This window comes from Protopterus annectens, chromosome 16.part0 (assembly GCF_019279795.1).
Source record: "Protopterus annectens isolate FY-2018-M chromosome 16.part0, PAN1.0, whole genome shotgun sequence".
In the NCBI taxonomy this organism is placed as follows: Eukaryota; Metazoa; Chordata; order Ceratodontiformes; family Protopteridae; genus Protopterus; species Protopterus annectens.
The window spans coordinates 52785078-52808637 of NC_056750.1; the positions used below are offsets into that span (position 1 = coordinate 52785078).

At 44.1% G+C, this 23560-nt stretch overlaps 1 protein-coding gene across 1 annotated transcript in view; it reads right to left on the bottom strand.

Annotated features, from left to right (window-relative positions):
* LOC122790508 (Fc receptor-like protein 5) overlaps positions 1–23560 on the bottom strand; it is a 519064-nt gene that overhangs the window by 74597 nt on the left and 420907 nt on the right. The window lies entirely within an intron of this gene.

Consider the following 23560-nt stretch of genomic DNA (forward strand, 5'->3'; position numbering starts at 1 on the left):
ATAAGCCTAGCCAAAAAGGTACCCTGGCTTTTGCCACCCAAGAAAATTATTTTACTGTGCCATTGTCGAGAAGAGCCTCAGAAGTGATTCCCAGGGTGAATTTCCTATTTCCCTTCCAATCATCAAGATTTTTCTTCAAGAGTGCTAATGAGGAGCTTTGTTTGATATAGATAGGTAGTTTATTCCAGAGTATGGGAAGTCTCTGGGACAGGAATCTATCCTTCTGGCATGTTCTGTTTATTGGGGTGACAAGGTTTAGGTCCCTAGAGCGTGCAGCTCGGAGGGATTGGGATTTCTTTAAGTGGAGCATGTCCAACAGCTCTGGGTTTGACATAGCTTTGTATGTTAGGCAGAGATCGCCTCTGAGTAGGTGATATGCAATGGAGTAAAGCTGGAGTTTTTTGAGATGGTCTGCATAGAGCATCTGTTGGAGCCCAGTAATCCTCTTTTTAAGGTATTTCTGCAGCCTTTCCCATTGTTGTAGATGTCTTGTGAGGTACATACCAAAAGGGGCGTTGTACTCTATAATGGGTCCAATAAGTGATGAGTAGAGGGAAACAATGACCTCTTTTTTTCTGGATGACAAAACCTTTTGTGATGAGATGTGCCACGTAGAAGGATGTCCTGACTACTGTGGCGATGTGATTATCAAAGGAGAGACTACTGTCCACCTGTGTCCCAAGGTATCTTATCACACTTTCGGTGTTAAGTATACTACCGCCTATGTTGTAGTTCATGGGTGCAGAGTTTTTACCAAAGGGGATGACAATGCACTTTTTGGCATTGAGATTAACGCCATGGCTTTGACACCAGGCATCTGTCTCAGTGAGGCCCTTTTGTAGCATGTCCACATCGTTAGAAATTTTGATTATGGCTCCTAGATTGCAGTCATCTGCAAACTTTGCTAGCCAAAAACCTTCTGTGTTAGCCTGTACTTCAGAGAAGTAGATACCAAACAGGAGAGGACCCAGGACTGAACCCTGTGGTACTCCACTTGTCACTGGTCTAAAGTTGGATTTGAAGTCTGCTACTTTCATAGTGTGGGTTCTGTCAGTGAGCCAGTTAGCAATCCATCTTGTGACATAGGGATTTATACCTAGTTTAGTGAGTTTATCTATAATTCCAGAGTGGCAGATGGTGTAGAAAGCCTTGGCAAGATCTAGATAGGCTGTGTGAACCACCTTACCCTCGTCTACAGCTTTGGTGACTGCTTCAAAGAAGTCTATCAGGTTTAGGAGACAGGATTTGCCTTTTACAAACCTGAACTGGGTGGGCTCCAGAGTTTGGAGATTACCAATGTCTTTGTTTATAAGTTCCATGATGATACGTTCCAACCAGGCTCATCAGACTAATTGGGCGGTAGTTCCTTGGGTCCATGGTGGCTACCCCTTTGTGGAGTGGGATAACCGTCGCTGTGCGCCATTCAGTGGGCACAAAGCCTGAGGTAAGGCTATGACTGAACATGGCACTTAGGTGGGGTGCCAGTTTGTTCTGCAGTTCATGTAGAATGCAGCCTGGGATGTTGTCTGGTCCCTTGGATGCTGTGTTCTTGGCTTTGGTGAGTGTGTTTTTTACCTGTGGAGCCTTGATTACAGGAACATTGCATTCTTCTGGTATAGAGATGGGCCCTTTAGGGGGTGAGAGGAGGGTAAAGTTAGCACTGAAATTATCTGCCAGGATGTTGGCAATATCAGTTGGGTCTGTATATTTCGTGCAATTGTGCTGTATCTCAGAGCAGATCTGAGTGTTGCCATTGAGATTCTTGACATAGCTATAGAATGCTTTGTGGTTGTCTTTAGAATCAGTGGCAATTTTGTTTTCTTAAGTAGCTTTGGAGGATTTTATGAGGGATTACAGCTTCTTACTGAGGCTGACCAGGGAGCTCCTCCACTCATGGGATTTTACTCTCTTTTGCAACAGTTTCTTCCTTCTGTTGTACAGTTTGTTTATGGCAGTGGACCACCAGATTGGCTTCCTTTTTTTGGAGGATAGCGTCTTGGTTATGTTTGGGATAGCATGATCCATGCACTCGTGTAAGTGCCTATAAAGTGAAATTGTGTGGGATTCAGCAGTCGTAACTGTATTGTCCATCTGCATGGGTGTCATGAAGTTCATCACTTCTGTCTTAAGAAGCATGAAGTTGGCTTTGGAGAAATCTTTTACCATGGTTTCCTTAATGGGAAGTGGGGGCAGGATGTGGATATCTAGGGTGATTAGCTTGTGGTCGGATCGGACCAACAAGGTGTTGCTTCAGGTGTGGAACACCGGTCACAAACGTTGGTAATGACTAGATCTAGGATATTGTTGCCCCTGGTGGGGATGTGGATAAGTTGATCCAGGGCATTGGAGTTTATGAATTCCAGAAAGCGTTGAGCAAAGGAGTTGGTACATGAGTAGTTTTCCCAGTTAATGGTGGAGTAGTGGAAATTGCCCATTATTAGAGTGTTTGATTGAACCCTAATATTTTCCAGTACATCAAGAAAAGAGGAGTGGGAATCCTGGGGCATGGTGGGGGATCTGTAGCAAGATACAATTTGGATTGCAGTTTTGCCCAGAGTTAGTTGCACTTGGATAACCTCAGATGCATTATGCTAAGCAACTAGCCTGGAGGTGTGGATATGCTTAATGAATATGGACACACCTCCGTCTTTGGTGTTCTTGTCCAGGTTACATGGCAGAAAAGTGTGGTATAAGTTATAGCCATACCTGCCTGGGCTATAGGCTCAGAGAGCTCTTTCATGTCTCTTTTCATGTAGTCCAGGGAGGTACATCTCAGGTCGTTCACACCAACATGGACAATGACAGAGTCATATTTGTACTTGCTGTGGAGTGTCCTGAGTGCATGGGTTATGTGAGGGACAGACCCCACACTCACCATTACTTATATATACCATCAGCAAGCTCCAATGCAGCACCCATGTGGGGGGACAGACCCCTCACTCACCTTTAATTATATATACCAACAATGAGCTCCAATACAGCCTCCACACCATACCTCTCAACCATACAGAATTCTTTGATAAATACCGGTTTTGAGGGCAAAATATTGGGGTGCCACGAATTCCTGAGTGGCCCTTTTAATTTTGAATTTTCTGGGTTTCTTAAGTTTTTTTTTGGATGACTTCCTGATGTCATCATGTGTAGGGCGTGTGCGATGACATCAACTTCACTGTCAGCGAAGCCAAAAGGGTTCATGGGGTTTCTTTCTTTGTAGCTCCTAGCGACTGTTACTGTAACTGTTTAAATTCTTACACCAGTCTGCTCTCTGCACTGAAGTGTGTCTGTGATGTTTAGGAGTGAAACATAACACGAGGCAGACAGCGCAATTTTACTTTAATGGACCACGCAGTTTAAATCCACTTTTAGGGACACACAGCTTAATTCAACTTTAAGGGTCCGGTCTGCAATGATTTATGTACACGAGGTAGCAGTTTAATGGTCCGCACAGATTACAGCTGAAGACAGACAGCTTAGTTTTACTTTAATGGTCCTCACAGGTTACAGCTTATGGCAGACAACTTAGTTTTACTTTAACGGTTCGCACAGGTTACAGCTTAAGGCAGACAGCTTAATTTTACTTTAATGGTCCTCACAGGTTACAGCTTAAGGCAGACAGCTTAATTTTACTTTAATGGTCCGCACTCCACAAGCACAGGTTACAGTTTAAGGCAAAAATAAAAACCAAAAACACAGACGGTGTTCAAAGGTTTATTAGTACCAATCAAGCATCTGGTACCTCTGCCTTTTGCCTTCAAGGATACTTAGCTGATAGTTGGCCCTTACAAACAAAAAAGAGATCATCAATAAATCTCTTCTAACAGATAACGTTTGTTTTCCAAAATGTAGTATTACATATAAACGATTTCTCAAAATAACCCAAGTACAAAATAGCATAGCTGGGTACATAAGATCGGGATCCATGGTCCGATTCTGAAGATGCCGATTTAAGCTTGTGATATGGACAGCTGCAAAGATTAATGGCTAAAAAACTCACCCTATATTATGATATTAAACTGTTAGAGAAATACATAGATTTAAACACCGTTCCACGTGGTTTAAGGATTAATCAACTTCCAGCCTGGGATTTCCAGGAGGGGAACAGGATTTACAGGAGGAATGGAAGCAAGCTTCTGGGCGGTGTTCCTTAGAGTGGCTTTGTGTTCTTGTTAAACAGGACACTCGGACTACAGGTAAGCTGCATGATCAAATAACTGAAATGCAGCTCAAATTGCAGAAGGAGCCATCCTGTAGTGTGTTCCTTAATAAGATGTCTGAGGACAAAAGAGAATTAAATAAAGTTGAACTTGATGTTTCATGGACTTACATTCACTATGGCTATGAGCAGCACTAAAATACAGTTTTTGGATGTTGAATTTTATTTAGGGAATGACCATATTATAGAGTTTAGACCATTTAGGAAATTGACAGCAGTGAATAATTTATTGTTTGCAGAGAGCATGCATCCCCCACTTTTATTGAATTTGCTTCCATTAGGGGAATTTAAGCAGATTGTTAGGAATACTTCTGAAGACAAATTCAAAGAGCATTTCACAAAGTAGGAACAGGTTGTTACAGAGGGGATATGATAGAACCCTGTTGCATGATGCAGAGGTTGTTACAGAGGGGATATGATAGAACCCTGTTGCACGATGCAGAGGTTGTTACAGAGGGGATATGATAGAACCCTGTTGCACGATGCAGAGGTTGTTACAGAGGGGATATGATAGAACCCTGTTGCATGATGCAGAGGTTGTTCTAGAGGGGATATGATAGAACCCTGTTGCACGATGCAGAGGTTGTTACAGAGGGGATATGATAGAACCCTGTTGCATGATGCAGAGGTTGTTACAGAGGGGATATGATAGAACCCTGTTGCATGATGCAGAGGTTGTTATAGAGGGGATATGATAGAACCCTGTTGCACGATGCAGAGGTTGCTACAGAGGGGATATGATAGAACCCTGTTGCACGATGCAGAGGTTGTTACAGAGGGGATATGATAGAACCCTGTTGCACGATGCAGAAGTTGTTATAGAGGGGATATGATAGAACCCTGTTGCACGATGCAGAGGTTGTTACAGAGGGGATATGATAGAACCCTGTTGCACGATGCAGAGGTTGTTACAGAGGGATATGATAGAACCCTGTTGCACGATGCAGAGGTTGTTACAGAGGGATATGATAGAACCCTGTTGCACGATGCAGAGGTTGTTACAGAGGGATATGATAGAACCCTGTTGCACGATGCAGAGGTTGTTACAGAGGATATGATAGAACCCTGTTGCATGATGCAGAGGTTGTTACAGAGGGGATATGATAGAACCCTGTTGCATGATGCAGAGGTTGTTACAGAGGGGATATGATAGAACCCTGTTGCATGATGCAGAGGTTGTTATAGAGGGGATATGATAGAACCCTGTTGCATGATGCAGAGGTTGTTACAGAGGGGATATGATAGAACCCTGTTGCATGATGCAGAGGTTGTTACAGAGGGGATATGATAGAACCCTGTTGCACGATGCAGAGGTTGTTACAGAGGGGATATGATAGAACCCTGTTGCATGATGCAGAGGTTGTTACAGAGGGGATATGATAGAACCCTGTTGCATGATGCAGTACATCAGGTTTAATCTTGGGGGACATAAGAAATTACAATTATAGAAGTCCAGTGGACGAACATTTTTCCAGGGTCGATGGAGGGAACAACAGCTCATATATATACCAAAAGCAAGCTCCAGTACAGCACCCATGTGGGGGGCAGACCCCACACTCAGCTTTATTTATATATACCAACAGCAAGCTCCAATAAAGCACCCATGTGGGGACAGACCCCACACTCACCTTTACTTATATATACCAACAGCAAGCTCCAATGCAGCACCCATGTATGGGACAGACCCCACACTCACTTTTAGTTATATATACCAACAGTAAGCTCCAATGCAGCACCTATGTAGGGGACAGCCCCAAAGTCACCTTTACTTATATATATCAACAGCAAGCTCCAATGAAGCACCCATGTGGGGACAGACCCTACACTCATCTTTACTTATATATATCAACAGCAAGCTCCAATGCAGCACCTATGTAGGGGACAGCTCCAAACTCACCTTTACTTATATATATCAACAGCAAGCTCCAATGTAGCACCCATGTGGGGGACAGACCCCACACTCACCTTTAATTATACATACCAACAACAAGCTCCAATGCAGCACCCATGTGGTGGACAGACCCCACACTCACTTTTAGTTATATATACCAACAGTAAGCTCCAATGCAGCACCTATGTAGAGGACAGCCCCAAACTCACCTTTACTTATATATATCAACAGCAAGCTCCAATGAAGCACCCATGTAGGGAAAGACCCTACACTCATCTTTACTTATATATACCAACAGCAAGCTCCAATGCAGCACTCATGTGGGGGACAGACCCCACACTCACCTTTACTTATATATACCAACAGCAAGCTCCAATGCAGCACCCATGTGGGGGACAGCCCCCACACTCACCTTTACTTATATATACCAACAGCAAGCTCCAATGCAGTACTCATGTGGGGGACAGACCCCACACTCACCTTTACTTATATATACCAACTACCTGCTTACAGAACACTGAAGAAAAGATAAATATCCAAAAACAGCAAATCACTTCCTACACTGTAATACAGACAGCACCAGCAATTATTACCTGAGATATAAGTCATCCAATGAAGCACCCATGTGGGGTACAGAACCCCCACACTTACCTTTACTTATTTATACTAACTTCCTGCTTACAGAACACTGAAGAAAAGATAAATATCCAAGAACAGCAAATCACTTCCTACACTGTAATACAGACAGCACCAGTAACTATTACCTGAGGTATAAGTCATCCAACGAAGCACCCATGTGGGGACAGACCCCCCACACTTACCTTTACTTATTTATACTAACTTCCTGCTTACAGAACACTGAAGAAAAGATAAATATCCAAGAACAGCAAATCACTTCCTACACTGTAATACAGACAGCACCAGCAATTATTACCTGAGGTATAAGTCATCCAACGAAGCACCCATGTGGGGGACAGACCCCCCACACTTACCTTTACTTATTTATACTAACTTCCTGCTTACAGAACACTGAAGAAAAGATAAATATCCAAGAACAGCAAATCACTTCCAGCTGTCCAATACAAGGAGCACCAGTAATCATTTCCTGTAAGGAAAATCACTTGATGAGGTGTAAGTCATCCAGCTGTGATTGACAACCTGCAACCTAAACCATGTCGCACTTGAAGTTAAATACTCAGAATGCTAATCAGAATTTTATAAGGGGAGTCCACTGTAAAATGCCAGTAAAAGGTATGATGGTTTATGTATTAAGAATGAGCAAAAGGCTTTTTCTCCTGAAAATTTTAAATGTGATCTATTTTCAAGGTATTGAAATAATGGTGTTGGTGTCCCTCACCTGATTCTTCATGTGAACAGTGCCTTTAATTAATTACTTACACTTTGTTGAGTATTCTGGTCCCAACAGGTCAATGGCCTCATTTCTAGGCAGGCCCTAGATGGTATTCATGCAGGCCATAGCTCCTAATTAGTTTCAGACATCAAGACCTACTATCTCTGTTTTTCTCATCAGGATCTTATCTTCAGCGCTGTGATTTAACACCTTCAGGATCTTATCTTCAGTGCTGTGATTTAACAGATACACTCTTCACCGTCTAATAGCTTCTCTACTTTTTTATAACTGCTGATGGTTAAGAGACCTGACAGACTCTCTCATTTTTCGTCTATTATCTTGTTTACAGACCATTACAAATATCATGTTTTAAAAGGGATGGGTCTGTGGTATAGGGGTTGAAGCCCTTATTGATTTCTTGGTATCTCAGATTTGATTAGTAGCCAGAAGGAATGAGTAGGCTGTCCCTTCTTTGCTCTTTCCACAGGTAGAGATGATGGCTGCATGCCTGGGGACAATGATATAGGTTTTAAATGACCAGTAGATACAAGAAGCTGCCATGAAATGTTCAAGTTAAAGAGAGCTCAGCTTGAGATGATATCACTGCATAAGTGGGGACTGCCTTTTGATAGTCCATGCACTACCCATCAGTACATTTTGGCATGCAGAATGAAACTGGATAAAACATAAAAAGTCCCACAACCAGATGCGATGACAACTCCATAACTACTTCTATAGGTCTTTTTGGGGATGAACCATTCCTCTGTTCAGCATAAGGGTTTCCTCATTAGGAAGGATCTTCATGGCAAAGAGTCATGTTGGGGTTTTGCCACCATGCAAGGCAGGTAGCATAAAATGGAGAAGTTAGGATAAACTAGAGACCTGAAGTCGGTAGTATTGACAATGGAATAATGTGAGAAAATAGTGTCATCTCCCAGGCTACCACTCTTTGTGAAAATGGAATATTCTCCTGATAAATAATAGTGAAAAGACAATCCCCTGATCACTGAGTCAGGTCGACAGAGGCGTGGGTTCCCTGCTACTCTGTAAAATATTGACGTCACTGACAGCAGAAGCACAGCTGGCTCATCCAGCACCCTGTGCCGTTCCCATGAAGTAACACCCAACCCCCCTGAGCTATTCAAGTGAACAACAACAACAAAAAGAAAATGGCTGTTCCATCTACTGGCACACCAACCGGGTGATCAAATGCAAGACACTCACCCTCCTACCCCAGCCATTCAGGTTCACTTTCTGTGCCCTGCCTCTGACTCTTCCTCACTTTTTATTAAACTTATAATAGTAATAATAATAATAATAATAATAATAATAATAATAATAATAATAATAATGCCATCCTTTAAACTACAGCAAACTGCTTAGTACAAATCTAGCAAAAGGTTGCTACAATTTATACCCTGCCTGCATGGAGTGCTATTGCACTCATGTTTTAGATTAAAAAAAATGTTCTTCCTTTAAATTGTAGCAAACTGCTTGCTACAAATGTACCAAACAGTTGCTAAAGTTAATACTCTGCCTATACAGAGTGCTACAGCATGCAGGTTTTAATTAAAAAAAATATTTTAAACTATAGCAAACTGCTTGCTACAGTTTAAAGCACACACAGAGCACTGCAGAGCTCAAATGCCAAGACAGTGCCAAAACATACTATGAGCAGCTCATTGAATATACAGAGTAAATTATACATCAAGCAGAACATCTGTTTCAGAAGGTTTCAGATAAAGGAAGTCATTCCATCAATGAGAGTGTTATCAAAGGAAGTACACTTATAGTGAAAACAAAAAAAAAAAAAACTGAAACACAGTTTTAGTAACTTTCATTTTTGTAATGATTTTGTTGAAAACTATCACTTGATCTCCATTTTATTTTTTGTGATTTTTTTTCTTGTTTTGTTTTGCTAGTGATACTGACAGCGTACTCATAGGATTATGGGATACTGGGATACACAAGGCAATTAGACCAGTAGCCACATATCTCCCTCTACCACCTGTTACAAGGTAAGCCGTGAGAGGCCTGGGGTAAATTTAAGGTTACTCATCCAGTTCTTCAAGATATGAGTAGTAGATGACAAGGAGCACATTATTTTACCTGAAATGTGAGCCTATCGCAGAGTAGGGGAGACACTGGGTGGTGAACCTATTCCTCCATCTTGTTTTACTGATTTCTTGATGTAGTTTGAGCTCTCTAGTTCTAGTGTTGGTGGCTCTTTTTTACTTACGGAAAAAAGGAGGTGAAGGATAACAGGATCCCTAATGGCACAGTAGGCAAGGAACAGATCTCCCCTAATGAGCCTGTATGATCCCTAATAGCACAGTAGGCAAGGGATAGATCACCCCTAACAAGCCTGTATGATCCCTAATAGCACAATAGGCAAGGAGCAGATCTCCCCTAATGAGCCTGTATGATCCCTAATAGCACAATAGGCAAGGAACAGACCTCCCCTATTGAGCCTGTATGATCCCTAATAGCACAGTAGGCAAGGAACAGATCTCCCCTAACAAGCCTGTATGATCCCTAATAGCACAATAGGCAAGGAACAGATCTCCCCTAATGAGCCTGTATGATCCTTAATAGCACAGTAGGCAAGGAACAGATCTCCCCAAATGAGCCTATATGATCCCCAATGGCACACTAGGCAAGGAACACATCTCCGCTAATGAGCCTGTATGATCCCTAATGGCACAGTAGGCAAGGAACAGATCTACCCTAATGAGCCTGTATGATCCCTAACAGCACAGTAGGCAAGGAACAGACCTCCCCTAATGAGCCTGTATGATCCCTAATAGCACAGTAGGCAAGGAACAGATCTCCCCTAACAAGCCTGTATGATCCCTAATAGCACAATAGGCAAGGAACAGATCTCCCCTAATGAGCCTGTATGATCCCAAATAGCACAGTAGGCAAGGAACAGATCTCCCCTAATGAGCATGTATGATCCCTAATAGCACAGTAGGCAAGGAACAGATCTCCACTAATGAGCCTGTATGATCCCTAATGGCAGAGTAGGCAAGGAACAGATCTCCCCTAATGAGCCTGTATGATCCCTAATGGCACAGTAGGCAAGGAACAGACCTCCCCTAATAAGCCTGTATGATCCCTAATGGCACAATAGACAAGGAACAGATCTCCCCTAATGAGCCTGTATGATCCCTAATGGCACAGTAGGCAAGGTACAGATCTCCACTAATGAGCCTGTATGATCCCTAATGGCAGAGTAGGCAAGGAACAAATCTCCCCTAATGAGCCTGTATGATCCCTGACACCAAGTCTGGAGTGGTTATCCCCGGGCCTCCGCTGAAAACAGGATCTGTGGAACCTAGTCGGACTTTCCCGGTCAACAAATGTAAAATAAATAAAATAAATCCACTAACTAGTCTGTATGATTCCTAATAGCACAGTAGGCAAGGAACAGATCTCCCCTAACAAGCCTGTATGATCCGTAATAGTACAGTAGGCAAGGAATAGATCTCCCCTAAGGAGCCTGTATGATCCCCAATGGCACAGTAGTCAAAGAACAGATCTCCCCTAATGAGCCTGTATGATCCCTAATGGCACAGTAGGCAAGGAACAGATCTCCCCTAACGAGTCTGTATGATCCCTAATAGCACAGTAGGCAAGGAACAGACCTCCTCTAATGAGCCTGTATGATACCTAATAGCACAGTAGGCAAGGAACAGATCTCCCCCAATGAGCCTGTATGATCCCTAATGGCACAGTAGGCAAGGAACAGATCTCCCCTAAACAGCCTATATGATCCCTAATAGCACAGTAGGCAAGAAACAGATCTCCACTAACAAGCCTGTATGATCCCTAATAGCACAGTAGGCAAGGAACAGATCTCCCCTAATGAGCCCGAATGATCCCTAATAGCACAGTAGGCAAGGAACAGATCTCCACTAATGAGCCTGTATGATCCACAATGGCACACTAGGCAAGGAACACATCTCCGCTAATGAGCCTATATGATCCCTAATGGCACAGCAGGCAAGGAACATATCTCCCCTAATGAGCCTGCATGATCCCTAATAGCACAGTAGGCAAGGAACAGATCTCCCCTAATGAGCCTGTATGATCCCTAATAGCACAGTAGGCAAGAAACATACCTCCCCTAATGAGCCTGTATGATCCCTAATAGCACAGTAGGCAAGGAACAGACCTCCCCTAATGAGCCTGTATGATCCCTAATAGCACAGTAGGCAAGGAACAGATCTCCCCTAACATGCCTGTATGATCCCTAATAGCACAATAGGCAAGGAACAGATCTCCACTAATGAGCCTGTATGATCCCTAATGGCAGAGTAGGCCAGGAACAGATCTCCCCCCTAATGAGCCTGTATGATCCCTAATGGCACAGTAGTCAAAGAACAGATCTCCCCTAATGGGCCTGTATGATCCCTAATGGCACAGTAGGCAAGGAACAGATCTCCCCTAATGAGCCTGTATGATCCCTAATAGCACAGTAGGCAAGGAACAGATCTCCACTAATGAGCCTCTATGATCCCTAATGGCAGAGTAGGCCAGGAACAGATCTCCCCCCTAATGAGCCTGTATGATCCCTAATGGCACAGTAGTCAAAGAACAGATCTCCCCTAATGAGCCTGTATGATCCCTAATGGCACAGTAGGCAAGGAGCAGATCTCCCCTAAGGAGCCTGTATGATCCCCAATGGCACAGTAGTCAAAGAACAGATCTCCCCTAATGAGCCTGTATGATCCCTAATGGCACAGTAGACAAGGAATAGATCTCCCCTAATGAGCCTGTATGATCCCTAATAGCACAGGAGGCAAGGAACAGACCTCCCCTAATGAGCCTGTATGATCCCTAATAGCACAGTAGGTAAGGAATAGATCTCTTCTGATGAGCCTGTATGATCCCTAATAGCACAGTAGGCAAGGAACAGATCTCCCCCAATGAGTTTGTATGATCCCTAATGGCACAGTAGGCAAGGAACAGATCTCCCCTAAACAGCCTATATGATCCCTAATAGCACAGTAGGCAAGGAACAGATCTCCCATAACAAGCCTGTATGATCCCTAATAGCACAGTAGGCAAGGAACAGATCTCCCCTAATGAGCCTGTATGATCCCTAATAGCACAGTAGGCAAGGAACAGATCTCCACTAATGAGCCTCTATGATCCCTAATGGCAGAGTAGGCCAGGAACAGATATCCCCCCTAATGAGCCTGTATGATCCCTAATGGCACAGTAGTCAAAGAACAGATCTCCCCTAATGAGCCTGTATGATCCCTAATAGCACAGTAGGCAAGGAACAGATCTCCACTAATGAGCCTCTATGATCCCTAATGGCAGAGTAGGCCAGGAACAGATCTCCCCCCTAATGAGACTGTATGATCCCTAATGGCACAGTAGTCAAAGAACAGATCTCCCCTAATGAGCCTGTATGATCCCTAATGGCACAGTAGGCAAGGAACAGATCTCCCCTAAGGAGCCTTTATGATCCCCAATGGCACAGTAGTCAAAGAACAGATCTCCCCTAATGAGCCTGTATGATCCCTAATGGCACAGTAGACAAGGAACAGATCTCCCCTAATGAGCCTGTATGATCCCCAATAGCACAGTAGGCAAGGTTCCCCTAATGAGCCTGTATGATCCCTAATAGCACAGTAGGTAAGGAATAGATCTCTTCTGATGAGCCTGTATGATCCCTAATAGCACAGTAGGCAAGGAACAGATCTCCCCCAATGAGCTTGTATGATCCCTAATGGCACAGTAGGCAAGGAACAGATCTCCCCTAAACAGCCTATATGATCCCTAATAGCACAGTAGGCAAGGGACAGATCTCCCATAACAAGCCTGTATGATCCCTAATAGCACAGTAGGCAAGGAACAGATCTCCCCTAATGAGACTGAATGATCCCTAATAGCACAGTAGGCAAGGAACAGATCTCCCCTAATGAGCCTGTATGATCCCCAATGGCACACTAGGCAAGGAACACATCTCCGCTAATGAGCCTGTATGATCCCTAATGGCACAGCAGGTAAGGAACATATCTCCCCTAATGAGCCTGCATGATCCCTAATAGCACAGTAGGCAAGGAACACATCTCCCCTAATGAGCCTGTATGATCCCTAATAGCACAGTAGGCAAGAAACAAACCTCCCCTAATGAGCCTGTATGATCCCTAATAGCACAGTAGGCAAGGAACAGACCTCCCCTAATGAGCCTGTATGATCCCTAATAGCACAGTAGGCAAGGAACAGATCTCCCCTAACAAGCCTGTATGATCCCTAATAGCACACTAGGCAAGAAACAAACCTCCCCTAATGAGCCTGTATGATCCCTAATAGCACAGTAGGCAAGGAACAGACCTCCCCTAATGAGCCTGTATGATCCTTAATAGCACAGTAGGCAAGGAACAGATCTCCATTAACAAGCCTGTATGATCCCTAATAGCACAATAGGCAAGGAACAGATCTCCCCTAATGAGCCTGTATGATACCTAATAGCACAGTAGGCAAGGAACAGATCTCCCCTAATGAGACTGTATGATCCCTAATAGCATAGTAGGCAAGGAAGAGATCTCCACTAATGAACCTGTATGATCCCTAATGGCATAGTAGGCCAGGAACAGATCTCCCCCTAATGAGCCTGTATGATCCCTAATGGCACAGTAGACAAGGAACAGATCTCCACTAACTAGTCTGTATGATTCCTAATAGCACAGTAGGCAAGGAACAGATCTCCCCTAATGAGTCGGTATGATCCCTAATGGCACAGTAGGCAAGGAACAGATCTCCCCTATGGAGCCTGTATGATCCCCAATGGCACAGTAGTCAAAGAACAGATCTCCCCTAACGAGCCTGTATGATCCCAAATGGCACAGTAGGCAAGGAACAGATCTCCCCTAACGAGCCTGTATGATCCCTAATAGCACAGTAGGCAAGGAACAGACCTCCTCTAATGAGCCGGTATGATCCCTAATAGCACAGTAGGCAAGGAATAGATCTCTCCTAATGAGCCTGTATGATCCCTAATAGCACAGTAGGCAAGGAACAGATCTCCCCCAATGAGCCTGTATGATCCCTAATGGCACAGTAGGCAAGGAACAGATCTCCCCTAAACAGCCTATATGATCCCTAATAGCACAGTAGGCAAGAAACAGATCTCCCATAACAAGCCTGTATGATCCCTAATAGCACAGTAGGCAAGGAACAGATCTCCCCTAATGAGCCTCAATGATCCCTAACAGCACAGTAGGCAAGGAACAGATCTCCCCTAATGAGCCTGTATGATCCCCAATGGCACACTAGGCAAGGAACACATCTCCGCTAATGAGCCTGTATGATCCCTAATGGCACAGCAGGCAAGGAACAGATCTCCCCTTATGAGCCTGTATGATCCCTAATAGCACAGTAGGGAAGGAACAAACCTCCCCTAATGAGCCTGTATGATCCCTAATAGCACAGTAGGCAAGGAACAGATCTCCCCTAATGAGCCTGTATGATCCCTAATAGCACAGTAGGCAAGGAACAGATCTCCACTAATGAACCTATATGATCCCTAATGGCAGAGTAGGCCAGGAACAGATCTCCCCCCTAATGAGCCTGTATGATCCCTAATGGCACAGTAGTCAAAGAACAGATCTCCCCTAATGAGCCTGTATGATCCCTAATAGCACAGTAGGCAAGGAACAGATCTCCACTAATGAGCCTCTATGATCCCTAATGGCAGAGTAGGCCAGGAACAGATCTCCCCCCTAATGAGCCTGTATGATCCCTAATTGCACAGTAGTCAAAGAACAGATCTCCCCTAATGAGCCTGTATGATCCCTAATGGCACAGTAGGCAAGGAACAGATCTCCCCTAAGGAGCCTGTATGATCCCCAATGGCACAGTAGTCAAAGAACAGATCTCCCATAATGAGCCTGTATGATCCCTAATGGCACAGTAGACAAGGAACAGATCTCCCCTAATGAGCCTGTATGATCCCCAATAGCACAGTAGGCAAGGAACAGACCTCCCCTAATGAGCCTGTATGATCCCTAATAGCACAGTAGGTAAGGAATAGATCTCTTCTGATGAGCCTGTATGATCCCTAATAGCACAGTAGGCAAGGAACAGATCTCCCCCAATGAGCTTGTATGATCCCTAATGGCACAGTAGGCAAGCAACAGATCGCCCCTAAACAGCCTATATGATCCCTAATAGCACAGTAGGCAAGGAACAGATCTCCCATAACAAGCCTGTATGATCCCTAATAGCACAGTAGGCAAGGAACAGATCTCCCCTAATGAGCCTGAATGATCCCTAATAGCACAGTAGGCAAGGAACAGATCTCCCCTAATGAGCCTGTATGATCCCCAATGGCACACTAGGCAAGGAACACATCTCCGCTAATGAGCCTGTATGATCCCTAATGGCACAGCAGGTAAGGAACATATCTCCCCTAATGAGCCTGCATGATCCCTAATAGCACAGTAGGCAAGGAACACATCTCCCCTAATGAGCCTGTATGATCCCTAATAGCACAGTAGGCAAGAAACAAACCTCCCCTAATGAGCCTGTATGATCCCTAATAGCACAGTAGGCAAGGAACAGACCTCCCCTAATGAGCCTGTATGATCCCTAATAGCACAGTAGGCAAGGAACAGATCTCCCCTAACAAGCCTGTATGATCCCTAATAGCACAGTAGGCAAGAAACAAACCTCCCCTAATGAGCCTGTATGATCCCTAATAGCACAGTAGGCAAGGAACAGACCTCCCCTAATGAGCCTGTATGATCCCTAATAGCACAGTAGGCAAGGAACAGATCTCCATTAACAAGCCTGTATGATCCCTAATAGCACAATAGGCAAGGAACAGATCTCCCCTAATGAGCCTGTATGATACCTAATAGCACAGTAGGCAAGGAACAGATCTCCCCTAATGAGACTGTATGATCCCTAATAGCAGAGTAGGCAAGGAAGAGATCTCCACTAATGAGCCTGTATGATCCCTAATGGCATAGTAGGCCAGGAACAGATCTCCCCCCTAATGAGCCTGTATGATCCCTAATGGCACAGTAGACAAGGAACAGATCTCCACTAACTAGTCTGTATGATTCCTAATAGCACAGTAGGCAAGGAACAGATCTCCCCTTATGAGTCTGTATGATCCCTAATGGCACAGTAGGCAAGGAACAGATCTCCCCTAAGGAGCCTGTATGATCCCCAATGGCACAGTAGTCAAAGAACAGATCTCCCCTAACGAGCCTGTATGATCCCAAATGGCACAGTAGGCAAGGAACAGATCTCCCCTAATGAGCCTGTATGATCCCTAATAGCACAGTAGGCAAGGAACAGACCTCCCCTAATGAGCCTGTATGATCCCTAATAGCACAGTAGGCAAGGAATAGATCTCTCCTAATGAGCCTGTATGATCCCTAATAGCACAGTAGGCAAGGAACAGATCTCCCCCAATGAGCCTGTATGATCCCTAATGGCACAGTAGGCAAGGAACAGATCTCCCCTAAACAGCCTATATGATCCCTAATAGCACAGTAGGCAAGAAACAGATCTCCCATAACAAGCCTGTATGATCCCTAATAGCACAGTAGGCAAGGAACAGATCTCCCCTAATGAGCCTCAATGATCCCTAACAGCACAGTAGGCAAGGAACAGATCTCCCCTAATGAGCCTGTATGATCCCCAATGGCACACTAGGCAAGGAACACATCTCCGCTAATGAGCCTGTATGATCCCTAATGGCACAGCAGGCAAGGAACAGATCTCCCCTTATGAGCCTGTATGATCCCTAATAGCACAGTAGGGAAGGAACAAACCTCCCCTAATGAGCCTGTATGATCCCTAATAGCACAGTAGGCAAGGAACAGACCTCCCCTAATGAGCCTGTATGATCCATAATAGCACAGTAGGCAAGGGACAGATCTCCCCTAATAAGACTGTATGATCCCTAATAGCACAATAGGCAAGGAACAGATCTCCCCTAATGAGCCTGTATGATCCCTAATAGCACAGTAGGTAAGGAACAGATCTCCCCTAATGAGCCTGTATGATCTCTAATAGCACAGTAGGCAAGGAACAGATCTCCACTAATGAGCCTGTATGATCCTTAATGGCACAGTAGGCCAGGAACAGATCTCCCCCCTAATGAGCCTGTATGATCCCTAATGCCACAGTAGGCAAGGAACAGATCTCCACTAACTAGTCTGTATGATCCGTAATAGTACAGTAGGCAAGGAACAGATCTCCCCTAATGAGCCTGTATGATCCCTAATGGCACAGTAGGCAAGGAACAGATCTCCCCTAAGGAGCCTGTATGATCCCAATGGCACAGTAGTCAAAGAGCAGATCTCCCCTAACGAGCCTGTATGATCCCTAATGGCACAGTAGGCAAGGAACAGATCTCCCCTAATGAGCCTGTATGATCCCTAATTGCACAGTAGGCAAGGAACAGATCTCCCCTAACAAGCCTGTATGATCCCTAATAGCACAGTAGGCAAGGAACAGACCTCCCCTAATGAGCCTGTATGATCCCTAATAGCACATTAGGCAAGGAATAGATCTCTCCTAATGAGCCTGTATGATCCCTAATAGCACAGTAGGCAAGGAACAGATCTCCCCCAATGAGCCTGTATGATACCTAATGGCACAGTAGGCAAGGAACAGATCTCCCCTAAACAGCCTATATGATCCCTAATAGCACAGTAGGCAAGGAACAGATCTCCCCTAACAAGCCTGTATGATCCCTAATAGCACAATAGGTAAGGAACAGATCTCCCCTAATGAGCCTGAATGATCCCTAATAGCACAGTAGGCAAGGAACAGATCTCCCCTAATGAGCCTGAATGATCCCTAATACCACAGTAGGCAAGGAACAGACCATCCCTAATGAGCCTGTATGATCCCTAATAGCACAGTAGGCAAGAAACAGATCTCTCCTAATGAGCCTGTAATAGGTTCATAGGTTCATAGGTTCATAGGTTTATACTAGGCTATCTGCCCTAAGGCATTTATAAGCCTAGCCCAAATTTTTGCGGCTTACCCCACCCCTTATATAAAAAATACTGTGCCCATTAGTTTGTTGTGCCTCTGTCCAGCAGTGACACAGAGATGATTCCCGGGGTAAACCTACGATCTCCCATCCACAGGTCAAGATTTCTCTTGAACAGAACCAGCAAGGTGCTCTGCCTCACATGGACCGGGATTTTATTCCACAGCATAGGGAGTCTCTGAGTGATAAATCTATCCCTCCAGCACGTCCTATTTATATCCGTGCTAAGGTTTAAGTCGCTTGCTCTAGTGGTTTTGGTGGATTTGGATTTTTTGAGGTGGAGCATGTCCATTAATTCCGGGTTGGACATGGCCTTGTATGTCAGGCACATGTCACCTCTGAGCAGACGGTATGCGACTGAATAGAGCTGGAGTTTCTTCAATCTGGCAGCATATGACAGATTTTGGAGTCCCTTTATCCTTTTGGTGAGGAACTTTTGGGGTCACTCCAATTGCTGCAGATGTCGGGTGAGATACATCCCGAATGGGGCATTGTACTCGATCATTGGTCTGATAAGTGAAGAGTACAGGGGAACAATGACCTCACTAGATCTGGATGTGAATCCTTCATGATCAGGTGGGCAATGTAGAAGGTCTTTCTAACCACTTTAGCAACGTGAGTGTCAAAAGAAAGGCCACTGTCAACCTGGGTCCCCAGGTCCTTGATAACCTCTTCTGTGCTTAGTGGATTGTCACCTATATGGTAGCTTGGGGTTACCTTGTTTTTCCCGAAGGGTATGACTATACATTTTTTGGCGTTTAACTTCAGGCCATGGCTCTGGCACCAGCTATCTGTTTCCATGAGTCCCTTCTGAAGGATATCCGTGTCCGATGCACTTTCCACTATGGCCCAGTTTGCAGTCGTCTGCAAACTTTGTCAGCCAAAGTCCTCCCATGTTGGCCTGTACTTCTGAGAAGTAGATGCCGAACAATAGGGGGCCAAGGACCGAGCCCTGTGGGACACCACTTGTGACCAGCTTGGAGTCTGACATAGCGCCAGCAACTCTAACCCTGTGGGTTCTGTCCTTAAACCAGTTTGCAACCCATCTTGTGACATATGGGTTTACATTTAAGCTGGTAAGTTTTTCTACAATACCCAAGTGGGGTATTGTGTCAAAAGCCTTTGCAAGGTCAAGGTAGGCTGTATGGACTGCCTTTCCCTCATCAATGGCCTTGGTGACTGTTTTGAAGAAGTTAACCATGTTCAAAAGGCATGATCTTCCCTTGACGAAGCCAAACTGGGTCGGGTCCAATGTCTGCAAGTCCCCTATATCTTTGTTTATGAGCTCCATTATGATCCTCTCCATAGCTTTGCAGACTAGACTTGTTAAGCTTATGGGGCGGTAATTACCAGGGTCCGTAGAGGCACCGCCTTTGTGGAGTGGGACCACAGTTGCCGTATGCCACTCCTTGGGCACGTATCCTGTGGTAAGGCTGAGATTAAACAGCTGCCTTATGTGCGGGTTTAATTCCTCATTTAGCTCGTGTAGCACACAGCCAGGGACACCATCCGGTCCCATTGATGCTGTGTTTTTAGCTTTAGAGAGAGCAGCTTTCACCTGCGCATTTGAGATGTCTGGGAGGCTACACTCCGCTGGGATAGTTATCTCTCCTAATGATCCCTAATAGCACAGTAGGCAAGGAGCAGATCTCCCCTAACAAGCCTGTATGATCCCTAATAGCACAGTAGGCAAGGAACAGGTCTCCCCTAATGAGCCTGTATGACACACAGACAGGGAAAATGTTTCCAGGCTCTTTTGGCAGTGAAGACTTTGTGAGACCACAAATCCTTTTATTAGGAACCTCTGTGTTTTTTCAATTTTTGTAAACATTTCTAGCTAGATATATGCTAGAGGGTGAGTTATATTCTATAATGGGTCTGATTCAGGCCAATTATAAGGACATATTGATTTCTTTGGTTTTAGAAGAGAAGCATTTGGCAAACAGTTGTTAAATATAGAAGGATTTCCTAACTACAGTCACCAAGTGGTGATCAAAGGAAATAGCACTCTCAGTCCAGGTGCCCAGATCTCTAATCACTGTCTTACTTGATAATAGGCTGTTGTCAATGCACTAGGTTGCAGTATATTACTCTTTTCCAAATGAGGATGCTATGAAATTTCTTACCATTTAGTTTAAGTCCCATTCCTGTGCACCAGGTGTTGACTTGTGTTAATTCATTCTGAATGGTACCCGTATCTTCAGGAGGCTTGACAAATACTCTCAGCTTACAAACATCAGCACATTTGGTAAATGAGAGATCATTATTATCAGTTTGGAGGTGAAAGAAATAAATGTGAAACAGAATGAGACCCAACAAAAATCCCTGGGGGACACCACTGGTCTTTCTCTCAGACTGGAAGGAATCACCTAAGCAGTTTATCCCTGGACCAGTTGGCTTTTCATCTAACCACACAAGGTTCAGTGTTTAAGGTTATTAGCTTATTTATAATGTCATTATGTGATTTGGAGTCAAATGCCTTGGCCAGATGATGATAGTCCACTACTTAAGTGACCTTCTCAAAGAAGCTGATGAGATTTAGCAGGCATGACCTACCCTTTATAAAGCCAAATTGCTGTGGGTTGGGCCTAATCAGATTTTTGATACCATGATTATTGAGACTGGTGATAATACATTACATGGCATTGCAGATAAGACTCAGTAGAGTTAATGAGTCTGTAATTTCTGGGGTCTGTGGTAGGTCTACCCAGATGGAGGGTCAGCAGTACAGCATTGTGCCAGGACCCCAGAGACACGGCTTGCACCTAGGCCTAGATTAAACAGTTTAAGGAAAGATTCAGTGAGTGCTTGTTTATCACTGTTTGTTAGATAGTCCAGTATACTTCCTGGATCTGTGGAAGCAGTGGTTTTGCTCTTTGAGCATACCTTAACGACATTATCCTTAGTGATGGTAGAACAGGAGTGAGGAGTGGCTCAGGGATGATGGCAGGTTGGATGGTAGTTTCAGGGAAGAAGTTGGCACCAAATTTGTTTGTCAGTATGTTTGCAATGTCTTTCAGGTTTGAATGGTAGGCTCTGTTATGGCACATGTGGAGCAGTGTCGTGAATTATTTCTTTTTTTTTTGTACCATAACTGAAGGAGGACTTGAAATTATCCTTTGCCTCAGTTGCTAGACTTAGTTAATGGGATGCTTTGCAGGTCTTTTATAGTTGCTTTCAGTTTGTTAGTGATTTTCTAAAATGATTCTCATCCAAGGTGGTTCTGACCCTACCGCTTAATATGAGGATTCTCTTCCTTCCAGTTTATTTATATCGACTGCCACCAGGTGGATTGTTTTTTAATTCATTTCAGACTCAATCCCTCTTGGAATGTGTCCAGCTACTTAGCCAATTGTTGAATCTAATCATCTTTTCCCTGCATCTTGGCATCATTCTTGGTGAAGAAAGCATGACACTCAGAACCAGACTCTTACACTTTCCTGAAGCTTGCATAGCAGGTTCCACCATGATCTTCTGTGTAGCCTTCATGTTTTTTGTGCCATGACATTTACTCCCACATAGTCTACTATCATGTTATAGTCATATTTACTGGTTGAGAGGGTTATGAGAGCCCTTGATACACCTGTAATCCTGGCTACTGAGAGGCAGCTGACCTTAACCCTATGCTTACCTGGCTTGGTCAGCATGGAGTCAGTGTGCCTATCAGTAGAGTCAGCATTTACTAAAATATTTCCTGGAGCTGGTTTAGGCACGGCACATATAGGAGTGGTATAGTGTTGATAACATGTTTATGATGGAGTGCATTTAGTAGGTGTATCTTAATAGAATAGCAACATACATAGTATTTTATTGGTCTAAAATGCAGTTTCAGTTCACTTTGTTGTATGGTTCACAACTGTGCAGACAGGTAGCAGGATGAGTGTTAGAAAGTGGTTATATTTGTGCTTTCTTCATGGCTGTGAGATGGTGGGTAAGTATATTTAAGTATTAAGTAATGGGGGCAGTAGAAGTGCAGGACCCCCTGCAAAACAATGCTGTAGGTTTTTGGACGATAATATATTTTTGTATAGGTTTCATTTAGTTCAATATAATGATTTTTCTTTTTTGTCATTCATTTGTTTGAATCACATGAAAGAAAACACAGTATTCATGGTTGTCTAAGGCCAAACACTCAAAATATTAAACATATAACCACACAAGCACTTCAGCAATGGGTGCGCCTTATGGTGACTTGGCCATAGACACCAGGATCTGACATTACCTGAAAAGCAACTTTCTTCCATGACCTAGTTGAAACATAAGCTGGTAATGGTAGTGCCAAGTCTTTTACCACCAAAACCAAACAGCTTTGCAGCTGCTGATTGGGAAAACCTCATTACAGCCCTGAATACTGTAACAGCCTGTGTATAATGCTTAATAGCTGTATATATGGGATACATACAGGCATGCAGTTCATTCACAGTGTAAGCCTGCTCCAGCATAGCCTGTAACTGTCCTTACTCAGGCCATGCATGTTGTACATAACATACCAGATGTCACATACTGAGTGATACCTGCCACACACACAGCTGTTGACACATCAGCAAAACTGGCAAGATGCCATGTCTTGTTGCAGCTTTCCATATCATGCAGTATTCCAAAATTCCTGCCCATCCCACATATGAGTGGCAAAAGGTGAGACCATATATGGATCTTCTGCCACATCCACCTGCTGTGATGGTGTGTCAGGCACAGCTGGTCCTGATGACATGCATGTCATTACATGACTTTCACCCTGGAGACATCATGCTTAGCTTGGGTGATGGGTAATCTAAGTCTTCTGTGGTCATATCCCCACCAAATTTACAGGGTGCCTAACAAGTCACTGAAGCAGACACTGTAAGAGATTTGGTTGAGTACAACAGTTTTGTCTTTCCACTATCTATGTCTCCAGCCCCCACCATGGATACTTTATTGGTCAGTTGCTGGTGTAAGCACAGTTGTTAGAGTCTTGCTATCCATGACTGACTAAGCACTGACAACGTGCTGTCATCACCATTGCTAACAACTTCCTCAAGTGCAAGGTGTAGGCCCCTTACCCACACACCACATTAAACAGATAATTTTTTA